Source organism: Mirounga angustirostris, unplaced genomic scaffold, assembly GCF_029215605.1.
Source record: "Mirounga angustirostris isolate CCGP_5_RB_7025 unplaced genomic scaffold, mMirAng1.0.hap1 SCAF_11, whole genome shotgun sequence".
Lineage (NCBI taxonomy): Eukaryota > Metazoa > Chordata > Mammalia > Carnivora > Phocidae > Mirounga > Mirounga angustirostris.
In genome coordinates, this window is record NW_026991719.1 from 81,503,919 (window position 1) to 81,526,508 (window position 22,590).

The 22,590-nt window shown below is 37.3% G+C and overlaps 1 pseudogene; it reads right to left on the minus strand.

The window, feature by feature from the left end:
• Positions 1-3,550: 3,550 nt before the first annotated feature.
• On the minus strand, positions 3,551-4,000 carry LOC123863184 (small ribosomal subunit protein uS12-like; annotated as a pseudogene).
• Positions 4,001-22,590: the final 18,590 nt, after the last annotated feature.

A 22,590-nucleotide genomic window follows, 5' to 3' on the forward strand; every position in this document is an offset into this window, starting at 1 on the left:
CATTAAGATGTGAATGATGGGGAAATAACATGTAAGACTTTCCAGTGAGAAGCTGACTGAATAAAGAGGGTTTGAAAAGTAGCCCTGATCCCACAGAGACTTACTGACCACAGACGTTGAAAGTGGAAAATGTTAAGAGAAAAGCTGGTCTGTTCTCTGAAAGAAAGGGTCAAGGATAGGGTGAGGGTCAGGGATGGCTGTTGCATACATAGCTTGGTAATCAAAAACATTCTTTTGACATTCAACATTGACATTTTGAAGCAGCCTTGACATAACAGCTGCATTAAGTCAGCCTTGTCAAAATGTCCTGCTTTCCTCTGAGAGAAAGGGCCTCTGCAAGGGAAACTAGCATTAAGGATGACAATGAGCATGCCTTGAGAGTCTTGGGATTGAACAGAGACCTGTAATAAGAAAACCTACCAGGTAATTAGAGTAATATTTGCCCAAATTCTGTCTCTTGTGACTAGGAAAGTACAACCATTTCCTCAACCGTTTGATGGAACTGGTCATATGCTTGTCATCAATTATTTATTTTTTAAAAGAAGTTGAAAAATAAGGACAATAATATAAATACACAGGAGCTACAGTGGAGTGTTTTCCCAAACCCCAGAATAATTTGGAAATAAGCATACAACCTGAGAGTTTAATAATCTACTGGGGCACGTGGGTGGCTCAATCGGCTAAACATCTGACTCTTGATTTCATCTCAGGTTGTGATCTCAGGGTTGTGAGATCGAGCCCTGCATTGGTCTCCATGCTGATCATGGAGACTGCTGAGGATTCTCTCTGTCCCTCTCCCTCTGTCCCTCCCTGTCCCGCTCGAGTGCGTGCTCTCCCTCTCTCTATAGAAGAAAAAGAAGAAGAAGAAGAAGAAGAAAGAAGAAGAAGAAGAAGAAGAAGAAGAAGAAGAAGAAGAAGAAGAAGAAGAAGAAGAATCATCTACTGGCAGTGTTGATTGTTATCCAACTCTGGGACTAAAGATGGAGATAATCACTACATGTATTACTGAAGGATCTGTGTTTCAGTTCTACAACCAAAGGGAACCAGCAGTAATCCTATGGTGGCAGGGCTGAAATGCACTAGAATTTACTGAGAAAAATCCAAATCCAAACTGTGTTCAGGAGACACAATAGGAGCAGTAATAAATGGCAGACATCAAAAATTATACAGAAAATGTAGAAAGATATTGTTGGAAGAAAACTAAGGAATGGATGGCATAAGTTTGACTCACGAGGTGGCAGAACTTTGGAAATATTTAAGAGGGAAAGGAGAGGTAAAATGACCCAAACATATGTAAGATACGTTGGATTTCTAGCCTTTAGGAAGAGGGTGTTTGCAAGGGAAGATGACCATAGTGAGGCATCAGATTATACAACATCCTTGTGGATAAAGGCAAGCCTGTAGTGAGAAAACCTACTAGGTAATCAAAGGAAGCCTCTTACAGAGACTGTAGGCAGAACTTCATTGCAAAGGACTATATATTCAGGTTGATTAACTTCAGTACTCATGGGGCCACTGATAAACAGATGACCAAGCAACAGATGGGATAGAAATGTATCAGCAGATACCTTCTTGGCAGAAGATTCAGAGACCAGAAGATTTTCCCTAACAATGTTCTCATACTATATAAGACTTCACATTCCAGAACTTAGGCACAGCTCCAGGAAATTAGAGGAAAGCGATCTAAGAGAACTGTGTATCCATCTGGCCCAACATGGGCAATATGATCCGACTGACAATCGATGAATACTCAAGATGAAAATAAGGTTTGCTTAAGAATAAAAGAAAGAAGGAGTCACATCTCTTTGGGAGACTGTGAAAGCAAACCCTCTCCTAACTTTGAATTAAAATCAATTTCAGAATCGGAGGGGTAGACGAACCATGAGAGCCGATGGACTCTGAAAAACAAACAGGGTTCTAGAGGGGAGGGGGGTGGGAGGATGGGTTAGCCTCGTGGTGGGTATTGAGGAGGGCACATTCTGCATGGAGCACTGGGTGTTATGCACAAACAATGAATCATGGAACACTTCATCTAAAACTAATGATGTAATGTATGGGGATTAACATAAGAATAAAAAATTTAAAAAAAAATCAATTTCAGAAAGGCAAACATTAAAAACTACACAATATGATGTAAATAGTGCCCAGTCAGTTTAAATGTTAAAGGTAGGATTCCATAACTTGAGAGCAAAAATTATAGTAGTGTGATTAGGTAAATCTTGGAATAATGAAGGAACAAAAATTATTTATTATTATTATTTTAAAGATTTTATTTATTTGAGAGAGAGGGAGAGAGTGAGAGAGAGAGCCCAAGAGGGGGTAGGGTCAGAGGGAGAAGCAGACTCCCTGCTGAGCAGGGACCCTGACGTGGGATTTGATCCCAGAACTCCGGGATTATGACCTGAGCCGAAGGCAGTCGCTTAACCAATGGGAGCCACCGAGGCATCCATTATTATTATTATTATTATTATTATTATTATTATTATTATTATCATCTCTTTATTTTATTTTTCTTTTGACATTCGAAATTTGAGGTTCTTTCTAACATTAACATAATATTAGCCACATTTATAGTTTAAAAGGAGGCAAGAATACTGCCAACTAGAAAGTGAATCTAAAGGTTATGTTTGCATTTCACAGTAGCAACAGAAACAGGTGGTTGATCTGTAATATCACTTCTGAGTGTTGTTACTACACTGAAGAGTTATTTATAGGAGTGGTGCCAAGCATTAGGAAATGAAAATTTCTGTTTTTCCCTGTTAGCTTTTACTGTGCTGAACCCTTTCCTTCACTTGTGAAATGATAATGATTTCAGCTTCCAAGAGATAATGTAGTGATTTACAAGTACTCATGGAATCTCAGCATCAATTCACTAACCAATAGTAAGGATCCATTTATAACATGAATCAATGAGATTATAGACACTGAATTGAGGAATAAGAGCCACATTTCTCAACTATTTCTCAAATATTTAGGATTTGAGTATTGATTGCTTGGATATACAGGTACATGCACTTATGGACTATACCATCTGCTAGATCAGGGTTTGTGAGTATGGCCTGTGGACCAAATTCAGCCCACCCTGTTTTTATAAATAGTTTTATTGGAACATACCCACAATACTTTAGCACTATAACAGCATAGTGGAGTAGTTGAGACAGAAATTACATAGCCCCAAAAGACCAAAATATTCACTATCTGGCCTTTTACTAAAAAGAAAGTTTGCCATTCCCCGGGCTAGATGGTCAAAGTAGATATAGACCAACCAATATAATTCTTTCAGCAGGTCCACTCTTCGGTCAGCTTGCCAAATTCTATATTAGGTATTCTGTTCTTTTTGCCCATCCTCTATTTTTCTGGAATTGTTTATATAAGCCTGGGGACTAGTATCTTCATTCTCAATGAATTAGTCATCCTAGGGACAATAGGTTTAAGAGATTCATATAACCCTTATTTCTTTCTAAAGAATATTTTATTTATTTGTTTATTTATTTATTAATTTTTTTGGGCATATGAACATTTATTATTGTCATGGTTTCACCATCAAAACTTATGATCTTGGTCTTTCCTTCTTGTCTTTGGATAAGGTCAAAAGAGAGACATTGGCTACTTTGATAACCTAAAATGAACCCAGGAATGTCACCAACAGCATGATCTTTGCAACCAAATCCAGCAACCAGAACCTCATCCTTTTCCTCAATGAAATTCAAACAACCATCGTTGGGTACAAAGGCTGTTGGTTTGTTTTGTTTTGTTTTGTTTTTTTTCCATTCTTGATCAGGTGGACCCTGACACAATTCCTGATGGCAGAATTTGGCTTTTTGGCTTCAACCCTTACTTTTCCCACCACAATTCCCTTTGCATGTGCAGTGCCTCCAAAAGTGTTGGCCTTCAGGGTTGTGGTCAAACGGGCTTTCTTGTATTGTTTATCATGCCACTTCTGATCTTGTCAGTAGCTATGGAGCTTCCTGGCAGTCCAAAGACCAGGACACTTGCCCATCCTGCTGGTGCCACAGACCTGAGTAAAGAGCTCTAAAGAATATTTTTAAAAGTAAGCAAACAAAAATACATAGTATCAAACCTGGATGAGAAGCAATTGGATGTGGCCATTCTGTCATTGTGGCAAGCAGCATCTAATTCACAGATATGGATGACTGAGGCCTGAGAACTCTAACAGAATACAAATATCTAGGAGAGAGAGAAGCAAAACTGCCTCTTGATGAGAGTGAGAAGGGACAGGATCTTTGTGGCAGAAGCTTGAAGTGAATGATGGGGATATCCCTTAATACTCTGTAGGGGTCTGGGAGAGATGGTGCTTCAGATTATACTAGTACATTTAGAGAAAAACATAAGCTTGTGAAGGCTCCTAAGATTGAAAATTTATGCAAGGCTTTGCTGGACTTTGAGCTTTCTGGCTCACTCCATGAAAGGGCCTCTCATACACGGGGGCCTCTCAGAAGGGGAGACACCAGCTGTGAGTTATATTTTAAAGTTCTAGGAAACAGGCTACACAGAGGGTCTATGTTTATATTATGAGTCACAGCAGGGACAGGTGGTGGGTCTGGAGCTTAATGTCTGCAAATGATGTCTCTGACTGCCAGGATTGTTCAGAGGAGTTGTTTGTTTGTAGGAGTGAGTTTGGAAAAGAAATGAGGAAATGAAAAGCATTCTTTCTCTCGGTGACCATTTTAAATATTGGACGCTTTCCTTGAATTTGTTAAGGAAAAATGATACCAATATACAAGGGCTGTTGTAGCAACTTAAATTCATCAGCAAAATGTGAGCAGAACCTCCAGTGAAAAGAACTGAATGTTAGATAGTACCAACACTGGGAATAACATAAGAAAGAATAAATAAATGAATGAATGAATGATGGGGGATACTCTGGATAAGGAAAAACAAAAAAAAAAACACTTCTTTTCTCTTAAAGAGAGCATCAGGATTCAAATATTAGCTGTCTGGAAACTCCATTATCTTGGCCTTAAAGCTCCCCCTTTTATTCCTGAATTTATATCTCTAAAATGTTATGTGCCATCTGACAGATGTCTTCGCTTGTCACCATAATATCTACCAACATTTTGTGAGTCCACTCCTCACTCAGCAAGACTGACATCAAGGACATATTATACAGAACTGCCAAGGAAGTCAGGCCAAATACAATTTGCTGTATCTATCTAAATTTTTCTTTAACTACTTTGACAAAGCTTTGAATTACAAAACAAAAGAGAAACTTGGCAAGAATAGCAACAACAAAGAAAGAGGAGGATACAACACTGCTCTATGTAGAAATACACACACACGTGCACACATTCACACAAACATAGAAATAAACAACAAAACTTGTTCTGGACAGCCACTCTTCATACCTTAGCACTGGTGGGGTTTCCATCACCCAGACCATTATTAACCTAGGGGCATTTGAAGAGGAACAAGGAGGACATGTTCCACAGTTCTGATGAGAAAATTCAACCTGCAATTTGAGCTAGAGGATAGTAGTAAAGAGAAAGCTATTTCCTCCAAATTTTGCCCATCTGTTCTAGGTAGATTTATGAAGACCCAATGAAGTATCTGACCCATGCTTAGCTCTATTTCTGTTAAAATTTGTTTTTCAAATTTGAACTAATTTATGAGTGTGGAATGGATAATGAAGAACATTAAGCCTCAAATAATTTTTACAACTCATTTGGCTTTGCAGTTGTGCTAAGCTGTTGCCTGAGATATATAACCGTGCTCTTGACTAATAGGACCATCTTAGTCCAAAGAACTCCTTTCTGCAGTGTCCAGCCCCAGCAGCCCAGTTCCAGCTCTCAAACAGGCCAGATGTCCTCTTGAATTCCATGTCTTTGCTCACATTGTTCCCCCTACATGCTGTGTCATACATCCACAAGTACTCACTCAGTGTTTTTTATTTCTTGGTGGTGTTGATAATAGACATTTCATGTTTGTCATGGGGTTTAACGCTAGGGTTGAACACTCCAGGAACTTCAATTAGCCCCATGCCAATGTCTTGGAGAGGAAAGAGCACAGATTGGGGAAATAGAAAGTCCAGATGTGAATTCTAGACTCTGCCACTTATATACTATAAGATTCAATTAATGAAATGTAAGGATGCTCATCTGAAGAACTGAAATAAATGCTGCCTCATAGGCTTACTTTAAGTATTGAAGAAGATGGCACATGGAAATCTTATAGCATGCTAGCAGGCACAGTTCACATGAGTTTTCTTAGTTCTGTAGAGAGCAGGATCCATGTCCATCTGAGTCTCATTTGTGCTTTATAAATGTTTGTTGACATTTCATAAATAATTTCCATTTGAGTGCCTAATATGTAGTGTTCTGTTACTCATGCAAATTAATTTCTGTTAAAATAATTCCTGGGCCTTAACACATCTTCCCAGCTGAAAACCCAGAGTGTTTGCCCAGCTTGGGTCTTATGGATTTCCACAGCACTCCAGGATGGTTAGGTAGGCTTCCCAATTTCATCTTGGTGATCAGTCCAGGCTAAAAGAGGAGAAGTGACTCACTGAAGGTCCTATCATCAGGATATTTCCAGTCCTGGAATCGAGGCAGCTCTTCTGACCCTCTTTCTAGCATCCTGCCTAGCAGATTTATCACTGTAGCCTTGTGCTCCCATAGTCTTTCTGGGGCTAAAAGGATAGCAGCAACATGCATATTATGGACTTTCCCAATGTTCACCTTTAGATATAGAAAGAGGATAGGGGGGAAATTCAAAGGAAAAAGAATGAATATTGTTCCCCTCCTTGAACTCAACACACAAATCATTCTATTAGATTGAAAGATATGAAGTCATTGTTTTTGTAGGTCAAAAATGACTGAACATCAACAATTCCGTGTGGCTTGGTCAAATATAATAATGTACTGTTTCCTACATAACGTAAATGTCTGTGGTTTTTCTATTGTAGCCATTCCAAATGCTTTTACACACATAGCTGTTCAATTACATTTATGGCAATGCCATCTCTGCCATTGAATGGAGGGGATGGGATGTAAACTTCTGCTGAGTGCCTAATATGCACCAGAAACTCTGTTAGGCATTTTACCTACATTTTCTCTCAAAAATGTGGTACAGTAGACACCAGTATCTCTTTAATTATTCACCTTGTCACTAAGTATGTGCTGTGAAGCTCAGAGAAGTTAATTACATTTTCCAAGTTTACACATTCAATAAAAAGCAGAGGAGGTGTTTTAACCTAGCTGTGTCTGACTTCAAGGCCTAAGCTCTTTCCACATTGCTATATGGCCTTACCTTCATGGTGAACTTTTAGGATGCAGGACCAAAGTTGATCTAAACTTGTTTGGTACAGTCCTAGTGGGGTCATAGACATTCAGTTGATTAGCAGTAGTTATCTTCTTTTTCTTCATGTGTAGTAGGGAGTTCGCTATATGAGTTTGGAATTTAGGAGAAATAAGTTATGGGATGAAGTTATGGAATTGGATTTCCCACGCCTGACACATAATAATACCCAACAGATATTTCTTGAGTTATTGAATTATTGGATGAATTATAGATTTTGAGAGTCACCAGCAAGTAAAATCAAATGTGTGTCCATCTAATTTTTTTCTATGCCTATCTATTTTTCAAAGTATTTGAGATGGTACTCTACAAACTGTTTCATCATCTCTTTAGAAATAACTTTTATTGATTTTTAGTGGGTACAAATTTCTAGGATATAAAGCTCGGCTGGGAAAGAAATCTCTGTTTTTATATAACTAATCTTAGTATGCATTTTGAACCCCACGCTACTTACTACAAAAAACCCAATCTTGCCAGCTGAAGGCAAACTCAGTCATCTCAGGGTTTTCTCAATCAATTCAGTGTGAGGTAAATCAATTGAGGCTGGAATTTAAGTTCCATAGGTGGAATTTATATTATATCACTGAATCATGAATGGGTGTGAGCAAGTAAGAATAATTTGTCTGGCAGCAGTTAGGAATGGAAGAACAAGTAACCACCCCTAAATAAGGGTGAGGGGGATATATCCAGTATCCATCCTTACCCGCCCGACAAAAAGGGACCCTGAGGATGATAACACTTATTTGTTGGTTTGCATATGCGAATTACTCTTGTAGACAAATCTTGTACAGCAACTTTATTCTTACCTTCTTTGAGGGGTGATACGTAGAGAAATATATTTTCTTTGTGAGGGAAAAAGATTTCCTAGGGGTAGTAAATGTGGTGAGATGAAATATAGTCTGATGTATTTCCTGCCCCTTCACATATATCTTTTACCTTGTGATATTTCCCTCTCCCTGTTTGGATACCTGAGAAACTATAGCCTCACAGGAATTCTAGGTGTCATGATAATGTGGGTATAGTATAATAGGAATGGCTCCCTTTCATATGAGGATCAGAGAAGGCCCAAGGTAGACCCACTGAGTTTACCATATCCCTCAGAGGTGTGCCATACAGTCCGGGCTTTCTGTTTTCCCAGCAAGGCACAAAAGCTATAGCTGAGCAAGAGTGCTTGTGGTCCTGAGCTGGTCTCAGAGTCAAGATGAGAGGTTGCCGCATGGCAACATGAACCATATAGATTTAGATGGGAATTCAAGTATCTTAGGGATGTCACCAAGGACAGTAAAGATCAAGACACTACATAAGCTCTGAAAATTTAGATGTCATATGATGAGAAGTGGAGACATAAATTAAGCGGATTTATCATACATTAACAAAGAAAAATGAAAAGAACTGAATTTATGCTGACTTGGAGACTGTATACTTCTTACAACAGAACTGGGGCTTAAAATAGAGATTAGATTCAGTTGCAATGTAGAAAAGTATACAAAGTAACACTTCTTTTTTTTTTTTCCTCAAAGATTTTATTTATTTATTTGTCAGAGAGAGACGGAACACAAGCAGGGGGAGTAGGAGAGGGAGAAGCAGACTTCCTGCTGAGCAGGGAGCCTGATGTGGGGCTCGATCCCAGGACCCTGGGATCATGACCTAAGCCAAAGGCAGACGCTTAACCGACTGAGCCACCCAGGTGCCCCTATAAAGTAACACTTCTTATATACCTGTGTGCTTTACTATGTCTTGAAATTTCATGCCTGCCATACTTTTCCCTCCTTATAAAAATTATATTTATTTATTAGAGGAGTTTTATAAAACATAGCAGAATTTCAGCTCTTGCTCAGTGTCAGAAATGAAACTTAAATATCTCAGACAAAAGAGGGAAAGAAGGGGTGAGGGAAGGACCATTGCTCTAACCCTATATGAAGACCTATCTGGAAGTTTTTTCAGTAAAGGAAACATTCCTAGAATCCCCAGTCATTTTCAGAACTCTTTAAGACATGTGAAAGAAATACAGAGTTGTAAAAAATTTAAATAATACAGACATGCATAAGGTGAATCTGTCTATATTTCCTTTCTTCCAAAGATATCCTCTGATCTAAAAATCCTTTAATAATTTCTTTGCATTTATTATACTAGCACCTATGTATATAGGCACACACACAAATTGTTCCTATCCTTACCCAATTTTTCTATTGGTGTGTATGTGCTTTTTACATATTAAGAATATTGACCACTTTTTTTTTAAGATTTTTTTTTAAAAGATTTTATTTATCTGACAGAGAGAGAGAGAGAGCACAAGTAGGCAGAACAGCAGGGAGAGGGAGAGGAAGAAGCAGGCTCTCCACCGAGCAGGGAGCCCGACGTGGGGCTCGATCCCAGGACCCTGGGATCATGACCTGAGCCGAAGGCAGCCGCTTAACCAACTGACCCACCCAGGCGCCCCGAGTATTGACCACTTTTATAATACACTTTATAAATATTTTATTTCAAGATTTTTTATGGCTTTTAAATGTATTCATGATGATTTTTGTCATATAGAACGTGTTAACATTTTGCCTATGTACAAAGTTCAACATAAATAAATTTGGCCCAGAAACAGTGCACAACTGCTGATCGTATAAACCACTCTCCTAATTATATAAATCTGAAAGTCTCTTTGCTCCCAGCTCCAACCGAGCTTCCAGTCAGTAGCGTGCATCAACCTTTAGTATGTACAACTGAGGCTATTTTTGATCTTTTGACCATCCCAGCACTCCAGTTGAGACCATCTAAAACAAAAGAACCACCTAGCCAAACCATATAATCATTACAAGCAATAATAATAAATTGTTGATGTTTTAAGTTTCTATGTTTGGGGTGATTTGTTATGGGTCAGTAGATAGCCAAACACTGCCTACATTTGGATTGGTTGAATAAGGGAAAGACCATGTATATATTTGTGAAAGCTCTCAAGATCTGATGAACTGTGACTCCCTGAACCACCTCATGAAAGGGTTTCTCCTACATGGGGACCTCTCAGAAAAGAGACACAAGCTTCAGATTATATTTCAAAATTCTAAAAGATAGGGAGTTGCTTACAGATGCTACTATGTAGTGAATTTTATTTATTTTTATTTTATTTTATTTTTAAATTTTTTTTAAAGATTTCATTTATTTGACAGAGAAAGACAGCGAGAGGGAACACAAGGAGGGGGAGTGGGAGAGGCAGAAGCAGGCTTCCCACGGAGCAGGGAGCCCGATGTGGGGCTCGATCCCAGGACCCTGGGATCATGACCTGAGCCGAAGGCAGATGCTTAACGACTGAGCCACCCAGGCGCCCCACATAGTGAATTTTAGAGCCTAATGTCTGCATATGATGCCTTGTGACTGTATTTTTTTTTTTTTGAAGTGTGGTAAGAATGGTTCCATGGTTTTGAATCATAAAGAAAGGAATGAAATGGCCTCTTCCTCTCTGATTATTTCATATCCTGGACTGACTTCTTTCATTTTGGAAGGAAGCATTTGATCAACATCCAGGGGGTGCTGCAGTATTCCATAATCACCAACAGACCCTTACTATCAAATCCAATGAAAAAGACTGTACACGCTACTGTTACAATTCAGTTTGTTACACAGCAGAAGTGAGGGAGAAGAGAAGGAAAAATGCCTTAGAATAAGAAAAAAACATACCATATTTTAATAGAAAGGATTCTGAATATTAGCTGTTTGGACACCTTGCTGTCATGATTGCGTCTCCAGAATGGGATGTACAGTTGTTCCAGACAGTCAAAATAACATTCATTAACATTCAGTACATCCATTCCCCTGTTAGCAAAAGTGTTGGTGTCAGGGTCAGCATAGTCAAAACTGTCAGGGAACCCAGTTCAGGTATGATTTTTATTATAATCACATAAAAGTGAGCTTAAATTATTTGATAAAAGCCACATTCAGAGATAAAAGAGAATTCCCAACAAGAGGGCAGCGATGAAACTGCAGAAAGGCATGCAGAAAATTGTAGGCAGGAGCAGAGATACAAACAACACGTGTGTGTGTGTGTGTGTGTGTGTGTGTATTTATAAAACACTGCAGTCTCAGAACAATCCCTCTTTCAGAGCAATCTCTATCTCAGAGGCTTGCTGGAATAATTAAATGAACTGACCATGTAAAGAAGTAATCATAGTGAGAGTTCCCTTAGCTTGTTCTCTAATGGGCAGTCTTCATATGTTTTGGGGTGACCTCTGAATTCTACCAGGTACCTTGGGCATTTAAATAAAATTAGGGGCACTTGGCTGACTCAGTCAGTAGACTGTGTGACTCTTGATCTCAGGGTCATGGGTTTGAACCTCATGTTGGTCTAGTAGAGATCACTTAAATAAAAAAGACCTCTAAAAGATAATTATAGAAGAAAAATAATTAGCAGAAGACATATACCGAGTGACTATTCTCTACAGGCCTAATTTTCTTACATATAATTCTTGTCAAATTGATTCCTTGCACATAAAAGAGCTTCTTCCCTTCTGAGAACTCAGATTGCTTGCAAAAACGGGTATCTCATTGATCTCCACAGCATTTCTGAATGCTTGGGAGTGCTTTGTCCTTTCTTCAGGTATCACTTAGGAACTGGGACCCAGACAGCATTCCTGACCTTTGTTCTTGTCTCCTTCCTGCAGATTCATCATTATGCATGATGTTTCTACTATATCTTAACATTCTGAGGCTCAAGGAATACTAGAACCTCCCAAGCCATATGTATTCATCATGTCAATCTAAAAGGTCCAAATGGGTTAGGAAATGCACAATGATTGAACTTTAGCAGCCAAAGTGTTCCATTATACCGAAATGATGTTGGATCACATTCATGATATAAACATATGTTTAATTTTCTTTTTGTTGTCACATTTCTGAATGTTCTCTATGATATAGTTATGCTATTGAGTTCAGGGCAGAGTTATATCTGCTAAAAAGAGAAGAGATGAGTGGGAAAAATTAATGTGTTAAATTTTCAGACAGAATGGTTGGGTGCACTACATTCCATATAGTTTCCTTTGAAACCTGGATAACAATCCCCTTGTACAGATCAGGAAGTTACGTCTTGGAGATGCTAAGTAAACTTTCCAAGTTTACACACCTTAAATGAGTGACAGGACAGGATTTTAACCCATGTTTGCCTATTTAAACCCTGTGCTCTTCCCATGCTAATAACATATAGACTTCTATTTAAGCTTTCAGAGTTCAAGGATTGTATAATTTGAATTAGCTTGATAAACTGTCCATGCCTGGTCATACATGTAAATACATGTAAATACATATTATGCTGTAGTTGGATAATAGGGCTTGGAACTCTGAAAAAAAGGCCTGTGATGGAGATATGATTTGGTCTGGCAGTGCCTTGCACTTACTATGTGTACAGTAAGTATTTGTTAAATGAATAAAAGAGAGAAAGAAATAAATTTATATTTGTTAGTCATTGGTTAGAAAATAAAACTTAAAGAATATCTCTTTTTAAAAATAATGTGATTGAAAAAAGAATTGGGATAATTCTGTACAAGCTATTTAATAAAATGCTTTTTATAAATAAAAGAAAGTGGGGGCGCCTGGGTGGCTCAGTTGGTTGAACATCTGACTCTTGGTTGCAGCTCAGGTCATGATCTCAGGGTCATGGGATCGAGCCCTGTGTTGGGCTCCCGGCTCAGAGTGGGGTCTGCTTCAGATTCTCTCTCTCCCTCTCCCTCTGCACCTCCCCCTGCTCATTCTCTCATGTTCTCTCTCTCTCCCTCTCTTTCTAAGATAAATAAATAAAATCTTTAAAAAAGAAAGCGTTTTTCTTTTATTTATTTTGTGAAAAGTGATATTTTTAGTAGATATAATACATTGTACACTCACAAAGCTAATGAAAGGTAAAAACTGTAACACCTTTAGTATTGTCTAGTACTCAGTAAACTTAGAAAAAATATTACTCCTGTCTCCCTGCCTTGTCTTTCCCATTAAATATATGATTTTAATATAAATCAAATAATAAATTTATTATAGAGAATATTTAAAGATGTTGAAAGCAACAGATAAAAATATAAATACATTTTTAATAATCTGTGAGCTTCAGTGTTACTTCTGAGTTGTAGGATGGATCACCTGATAAATATGGGCAAAGGGAAAAATAACCATTATGCTGTTTCCTTTAATTTCGTGTGCTCTCCTTTCTCTTATATTACCTTCTAGTGGATCATTAGAGAAACAGTTTCCTACTGAGTCCAAGAAATAAACGACAATAATGACTCTGCTCATTAGAAGACTGGAGATAGAAGATCAGGAATCCAGATAGCAGGCCCCTTACCAATTATTGTATCATGGACATGTTTCTTCCTCTGGGATGGCCTCATTTTTTAAAAAACAAAATGCTGTGTATTAGGTTGGGCAATAAGAAACTGATATTATTTTGGTCAGAAATGCTCCAATACTGACCACTTCATAAAATTCATTTTAATGTAACAGTGGGTAGGAGTATGGGCTTGCTGTGATAAAACCTGGGTTTGACACTATATTCCACATCAAACCAGTTGAATCTTCTGTGCCTCAAGTTTCTCACATTTCAAATGGGGATAAGAACAGTATCTACACTACTACTGTAGTTGAGAGTTAAGCGTGATAATGTAAGTAAAGTGTTAGATACATTGCAAATGCTCAATAAATATTAGCTACACTTATTGTTGTGTTGTTGTTGTCATGCTTGACTTTCCCCGAGAGCAACTCATGGGGGAAATGTTACTTTTTAGCTATTAAAATGTTCTATGAAGCAACAATATTAAAACAGAATAAGACTGGTGGAAAAATTTGAGATACAATTTAATAGAACAGAATAAAAGCTCAGTCCCCAAAAGGTTTTAAAATGTGATAAACTTGGCATTTCTAACCGGTAGGTAACATGTATTTTTCATTACCTACTGGTAACATGTATTATTCAGGAAGTGGTGTTGGGTCAGTTGGTAAATTTTTCATTAAAAAATGTAACTTTGATCCTCTTCTCACACCATAAAATATGAAGCAAAACAAAAAAACAAAACAAAAAAAACAACACCACGGTACTCATACGAAAACTAATATACAGCTTAGTGGTAAGGAATTTTTAAAAACCCAGAAGTTTAATCAAATTACACATTATGTATTTTAAGTACTTGGCACTCAAATTCATTAGTAGTTTCTAATTAAACAAAAATGAAATATCCCTTATCTCATAGACAAGGGAAAATTAGAATAAGTACATACCAGTGCATTTATTCTGGAGATCAGTATTGAAGTGCTTAGTAATAGCAAGGGTATAGATGCTCAATGACCCACCAATTCTGCTCCTGGATGTATATCTCAGAGTCATTTTGTATATAGCTAAATAAGGGAATATGTATAAGGATATATTTGTGGTGGTGGGACACTGAAGGCAAGTTGGAGGTCTATCACAGGGAGAGTGGAAAATACATGTCTGTGTTTCAGAATCATTGCTGATTTCTGTTTCTGATATGTAGTCCTTTCTCATCCATTAAAAAAAGTCACTGAATCCTTTCTAGCTTCTGTTTCCTCAACCAAAAATAAGGAAACTGGATTGATTAAGAGGTCTTATCCTTTTTACATCCTCTGATGTATTATTTCAATGGACATTCCATAAACCTTTATGTTTTTATGCCTCTGCCCTTTTAATATTAAAATAATGGACAATAACTTTGAATAGTAATTTAAATATTAGGAGTTTGACTCTCTTTCAAAGGAATCTCTACTGTAAGATCTTTATGTAATAAGAATAACCAGTTCATAATTCACTTATTCAGAATACTGTAAATAGAGATAGCTTAATAGTGAGCGTATTTATGGAAAAACATAAAACATGAAAGAGTAGAAAATGGCATTTTGTTGGGCACTAAAATTTTCCTTGAAAAAAGGTCAGAGAGGCCTGGTGTAAAACCCAGTTTATCACGGCAATCTTTATTTATTTATTTATTTATTTTAAAAGATTTTATTTATTTATTTGACAGAGAGAGAGACAGCGAGAGAGCGAACACAAGCAGGAAGAGTGGGAAAGGGAGAGCAGGCTTCCCGCTGAGCAGGGAGCCCGATGCAGGGCTTGATCCCAGGACCCTGGGATCATGACCTGAGCCAAAGGCAGACGCTTAACGACTGAGCCACCCAGGCGCCCCATCTTTTTTTTTTTTTCTTATTTTCCCTCTTATTTTATATCTTGGCCATTTAAACACTTTATTTTTAATTCCAAATCACAAAAAGTAATATATGGTAAAGTATGAAAAAAATGTTGATGGTAATGGTAAAAATTTCAATTATCTTAGGAGTATCTGAAGTAAAATGTGAAAGTCTGGCCCTCATAACCAAACAGTATTATGTAATGTGTCTACTTCTCACAAATTCTCATGTAATACAATGAAACAAACCTAATTTTTCAGGCCTCTTTCTATAGCATCTGGCTGAGTAGTTCTGTTTTCAGAGGGGCTCGGCTATGCCAAACTATATCTACTGAAAAAGAAAGAAGAGCTTACGTTCAAGTAGGAAAAGTAATGGCTCCCTGTTTCCAGGGTCTAAAGCAGAATGTCTGTAATTGCTTAATTGCTTTCTGCCTCATTTATCTGGCCCTTATATAAACCTTTTACTATTCAGAAGTTTCGCTTGGGGACCAAGCCAGACCAGTCCAGCAGCAAAATCAACAACCTCTGCCCCAGTCATTTGTTTGAGCCCTTCTATCTCTTAGACATCAAAAATGAAAGTACCTACTTTTAGGTTTCAAAAGAGGTGCTAAACATTCAGAGCAGGCATCTGCAACATCTTGCCAAGTCCAAGCATCTTTCTCTTTATCAAGGAATCTTTGGCAATGAATGTTCAGGTAATAAAACAGAGCCATAGCCTTCTTTCAGAAGATCCTTGTGATCAGTGGACAGAACAGTCTCCTGCTGAGGAGATAAAGTAGGAGAGCATTTGACCCACACATTGATTCAATGAGAACTTGGATTAACTCTGGCTAAATGTGGTGTTGGCCTGGGGGTACAACTTGTCTCATAATAACTATAATACTGGGTTTTTAAAGACAGTTTTATATATTCTTCATCAAATTGCCACTGTAATCCAAGATGACTTCAAGTCCTGTGCCCTTTCTATAATTTAACCCCATGCTGTTTCATGATGTGCTTATGCTTAATATTGCCATTCACTGCTGACCACTTCCAGGTGTATTTACTGTTATTGTGACCTTAAAGCTTCTGCTCAGTGGAATCTAAGGCCTGCACTTTCTAACAGAACATCAGTAGAGCCATGCTCCTCACTTCCCTGAGGCTTTTTTTCACTTAATTCCAGTTTATGGACTTTAAATTGGTACAACTTTTCTGGGTGGCAGGTGGGGAATTAAATTAAGCATGTGTATACCATTTGAGGCAGCAATTCCATGTCTTGAAATGTACCCTAAGGAAATAGTTAAGGATGTGCCCAAGAGTATGGAAACAATAAAATTCATCAACCTAAATTCCTAATTTTGATCTTTACCACAAACGTAAATTTATTGAAAGATAAAAAGAAAACAAAGGATATCTATCAATGAAGGGGTATATGGAAACATAGATAAGTGTTCTAGAAACACACAAACACACGCGAATACTCATGTGTACACACATCAAATTAGTCATTGAGTTCTATTCATAAAAACCTAAAAAGTACCTATATGGGTTTCAGGGGCACAAGGAGGACAAACTCATAAATGAGCTAGATCTATTCTAAACACAAATGTGAAATGCCTTCTTTAGCAATAGAAACTGACAATGTCATCTCACCATTATTTATTATAAGGAAAATGCATTAGTTGTGTGGTAGGATTATGAAATATTTATGTTCTTTTGATCTGTTGTATTATTTTTTTTTCTTTATGGGTAGGTGTTATGAGATAAAAGGTAAAGAATGAAGACCTATCAGTCAAAAATTGTGAATTTCTCATTAATATAAGTACACAAGCTTTTGTAATTTTAATAGCTTGTGGAAACTCATTTGGTATGACCTAAATCAAATCAAATTATAATGAAATTATAAAAGGGTGAGGATATTCTTTGGTATAGCAAAAATCAGCACTAAGAATCCACATCACTTTTGAGCATAAATAAAAATACAGACATGAAGACTTAGAGGTGTAACACATTACAACAGTAAAGAAACAAAACCCCACAGACATCACCCTCAGTCTCCTCAAGCTTGTAGTCTAAAGGGTAAGATAGTGAAGCCAGCAGTAATGATGAAGTGTTGTAGCTACTAGGATAGGGGAAGTCAGTGTGCTGTGGGAGCAGAGTAGATAGCACAATTACCCAACTGGGCTTGGGTGTGTTGGGGAGGCTTCCCATGGGAAGTGATGTTTAATCTAGGATCTGGGGGATAACAAGTCATCAGCTGAGTAAAGAGAGGGCAGGGCTAATCTGAGACCCTAGCCAGATATAACGGTCAGGAAATACTCTATGACCTGCTTCATCCCCAGGGAAATCCTGTGTGGAAATCCACTCCCAGCAGTTGGGCATGTCCGGAAAAGTGCGTGAAACTTAACAGCACAATTGTAGAAAGTGCCTGAAGTCTGCAGTTCATGCCCATGAGAGAAACCACGAACGAGACTTCCCAAGATCTGTCTCGTCTTTAACTCTTTCTACACCATCTTGGCAGCGAGCTCTAGTCAGGAGGACACAAATCACAGATGGTAGCCACAATTGTGGTGAGCATAGCATAACATATAGAGCTGCTGATTATTATGTTGTACACACAAAACTAATGTAACATTGTGTGTCAGCTATACTCAAATTAAAATAAAAGTGAATGCATAAGTAAGAAGGTAGCTCAAATGCTCAAAACATCAGGGTGATTCTACTCTACTATTGCCCCCTTCCCTTTAGAAGGTTATCTTCCAGGATTCCTGGACTCTGGTTTATGCTAGTGGGCTATGAGGTCTGAGCCTGGTCACATGTGTACAGGTGAACACGAACACTGGGCAGATCTAGTGGAGTGTAGACTCTTATACTTCTGGAACTCAGGAAAGATAAGGTCAGGAAACCAAGATTTCGGCTGGCCATGGGAGGCACACAGGAGACACTCAAACACTACACGATGAATGGAAGGATGAATGAATGAATGAATGAATGAAAGATTTTGGAGAAAGCAGAAGATGAAACTGTGTTTTTATCTCTTCAGGGAGTGTCCATCCATATTTACCTTTTGAGATGGATTAGGATTATATTATATATCTGCTTTCTAATCTGATTTTTAAAATATTGTTGATTTTTATTATTAGAAAGTCATTTTTTCCCTTTCAATAAAAATACCCGTTTTCATTAATGTGGGCTGCAGTTTGAATATCATAGAGCAGGAATTTGGGGAATGAGAAAGCTCTTTGTGCTCCATCAACCAGACAGAGCTTTCTGGAAGTATCCTAGAGCAAGATATTGCTAAAGAACTTAGGCACTGCCTTCGACTTGAGAGAAGAGGAATAGGCAACCTGAACCCATCTTAGAAGGAGATGTGCGTGCGGAACATTCTTCAGAATAGGTCACATATTAGACCATAAAAACAGGCCTCAACAAATTAAAAAAGATAGAAATCATACCATGCATCTTTTCTGACTACAATGCTATGAAACTAGAAATCAACCATAAGAAAAAAATCTGGAAAGACCATAAATACAGGGAGGTTAAATAACACGCTACTAAACAATGAATGGGTCAACCAAGAAATCAAAGAAGAAATCAAAAAGTACAAGGACACAAACAGAAATGAAAACACAATTGTCCAAAACTTTGGGAAGCAGGAAAAGTGGTTCTAAGAGGGAAGTTTATAGCAATACAAGCCTACCTCAAGAAGCAAGAAAAATATCAAATAAACAACCTGACCTTACACCTAAAGGAGCTAGAAAAAGAAGAACAAACAAAAGCCAAAAATGGAAGAAGGAAGGAAATAATAAAGATTAAAGCAGAAATAAATGATATAGAAACTAAAAAAACAATAGAACAGATGAAAGAAACCGGGAGCTGTCTCTTTGAAAAGATCAACAAAATTGATAACGTCTAGCAAGACTCATCAAAACAAAACAAAAAAAAGGACTCAAGCAAAATCACAAATGAAAGAGAAGTAACAAACACCACCAAAGAAATAAAAACAATTGTAAGAGAATATTATGAAAAGCTATATGCTAAGAAATTAGACAACCTAGAAGAAATGGATAAATTCTTAGAAATATATAACCTACCAAAACTGAAGTAGTAAGAAATAGAAAATTTGAACAGACCAATTACCAGCAAGGAGATTAAATCAGTAATCAAAAAAAATTACAACAAACAAAAAAAGTACAGGACCAGATAGTTTCACAGGTGAATTCTACCAAGCGTTTAAAGAAGAGTGAATACCTAATCTTCTCAAACTCTTCCAAAAAATAGAAGAGGAAGGAAAACTCCCAAATTCATTCTATGAGGTCAGTATCACCCGGATACCAAAACCAGATCAAGACATCACACATACACACACACACAGAGAGAGAGAGAGAGAGAGAGAGAGAGAGAGAGACTACCACAAGCCAATATCTCCGATGAACGTGGACACAAAAATTCCCCATAAAATATTAGCCAACCAAACACAATAATACATGAAAAAAATCATTCACCATGATCAAGTGGGATTTATTCCTGGGATGCAAGGGTGGTTCGATATTGGCAAATCAATCAACATGATACATCACATCAATAAGAGAAAGGGTAAAACCATATAATCATTTTGATAGATGCAGAAAAAGCATTTGACAAAGTACAGCATCCACTCATGATAAAAACTCTCAACAAGGTAGGTCTAGAGGGAACGTACCTCAACATAATAAAAGCCATATATGAAAAACTCACAGCATCATAGTCAATGGTAAAAACTGAGGGGTTTCTCCCTGTGGTCAGGAACAAGACAAGGATGTCCACCCTCACCACTTGTATTCAACATAGTACTGGAAGTCCTAGCCACAGCAATCAGACAACAAAAGGAAATAAAAGGCTTCCAGATTGGTAAGGGAGAAGTAAAACTTTCACTATTTGCACATGATATAGTACTATATATAGAAAACTTGAAAGACTCCACAAAAAAAAAAAAACCTGCCAAAACTGATAAATGAATTCAGTAAAGTTGCAGGATACAAAATCAACACACAGAAATCTGCTGCATTTCTATAGACTAATAATGAAGCAGCAGAAAGAGAAATTAAGAAAAAAAATCCCACTTACAATTGCACCAAAAATATTAAGATGCCCAGGAATAAACTTAAGCCAAGAGGGGAAAAAACTAGTCTGAAAACCACAAAACATTGAAATGGAAAGGCATTCCATGCTCATGGATTGGAAGAACAAATATTATTAAAATGTATATACTACCCAAAGCAATATACAGATTTAATGCAATCCTTATCAAAATAACAACAACATTGTTTTTTTTTTTTGCAGAGCTAGAACAAAGAATCCTAAAATTTATATGGATACACAAAGACTTAAATAGTCAAAGCAGTTTTGAAAAAGAAAAGCGAAGCTGGAGCCATCACAATTCCAGACTTCAAGTTATATTGCAAAGCTATAATCATCAAAACAGTATGATACTGACACAAAAATAGACACACAGATTAGTGGAACAGAATAGAGAGCCCAGAAATAAACTCACAATTACATGGTCAATTAATCTTTGATGAAGTAGGAAAGAGTATCCAATGGGAAAAAGTCTCTTTAACAAATTGTGTTAGAAAAACTAGTCAGCTACATGCAAAAGAATGAAACTGGACCACTTTCTTACCCCATTCACAAAAATAAACTTTAAATGGATTAAAGACCTAAATATGAGACCTGAATCCATAAAAACCCTAGAAGAGGGCATAGGCAGTAATGTCTTTGACATCAGTGTAACATCTTTTCTAGATATGTCTCTTGAGGCAAGGGAAATAAAAGCAAAAATAAACCGTTGGGACTACATAAAATAAAAAGCTTCTGCACAGCGAAGGAAACAATCAACAAAACTAAAAGGCAGCCCACGGAATGGGAGAAGATATTTGCAAATGACATATTTGATAAAGGGCTAGTATCTAAAATACATGAAGAACTTTTACAACTCAATACCCAAAAAGCAAATAATCCAATTAAAAAATGGGCAGAAGACACAAAGAGACATTTCTCCAAAAAAGACATCCAAGTGGCCAACAGACACATGAAAAGATGCTCAACATCACTCGGCATCAGGGAAATGCAAATCAAAACTACAATGATATATCACCTCACACCTGTCGGAAGGGCTAAAATCAGTAACACAAGAAACAACAGGTGTTGGCGAGGATGAGGTGAAAAAGGACCCCTCCTGCACTGCTGGTGGGAATGCAAACTGGTGCAGCTGCTGTGGACAACGGTATGGAGTTTCCTCAAAATGTTAAAAATGGAACTACAACATGATCCAGTAATCACACTACGGGGTTTCTACCCACCAAATACAAAAACATTAATTCAAAGGGATACATGTTTGTACATTGGTACAAACATACTGATGTTTATTGAAGAATTATTTACAATAGCCAAATTATGGAAGCAGCCCAAGTGTCCATCAATAGGTGAAGGGATGAAGAAGTGGCATATATACATATATATGATGGACTATTACTCAGTCATAAAAAATGAAATCTCGCCATTTGTAATGACATGGATGGAGCTAAAGACTATAATGCTAAGCAAAATAAGTCAGTCAGAGAAAGACAAATACCATATGACTTCATTCATATTTGGCATTTAAGAAACAAAACAAATGAGCAAAGAAAAAGAGAGAGAGGCAAATTGAGAAACAGACTCTTAATTACAGAGAACAAACTGATGGTTACCAGAGGGGAGGTGGGTGGGGGAATGGGTTAAATAGGTGATGGGTATTAAGGAGAGCACTTGTGATGAGCACTGGGTGTTCTATGGAATTGTTGAATCACTATATTGTATACCTGAAACTAATATAACACTGTATGTTAACAAACTGTAATTAAAACAAAAAAAAAGGAGTTGTGTATGTTTGTGTGTAAGTATTTAGGGTTATAGATTTTAACATACTTTACACATATATTGGTTTATTTTTAAATAATAGGATCTTACTGTATAGTTTATAATTAGATTTTCCCATTGTAAAGTATATTGTGAGCACCTTTCAATATCAATACATATATTTTTTGCGATCAGTTTTTTGATTCAGTTTAAAACCAGCTGTTTTCTGTGTTGAAAGTATCAATACAATTATTTTTCACATTAT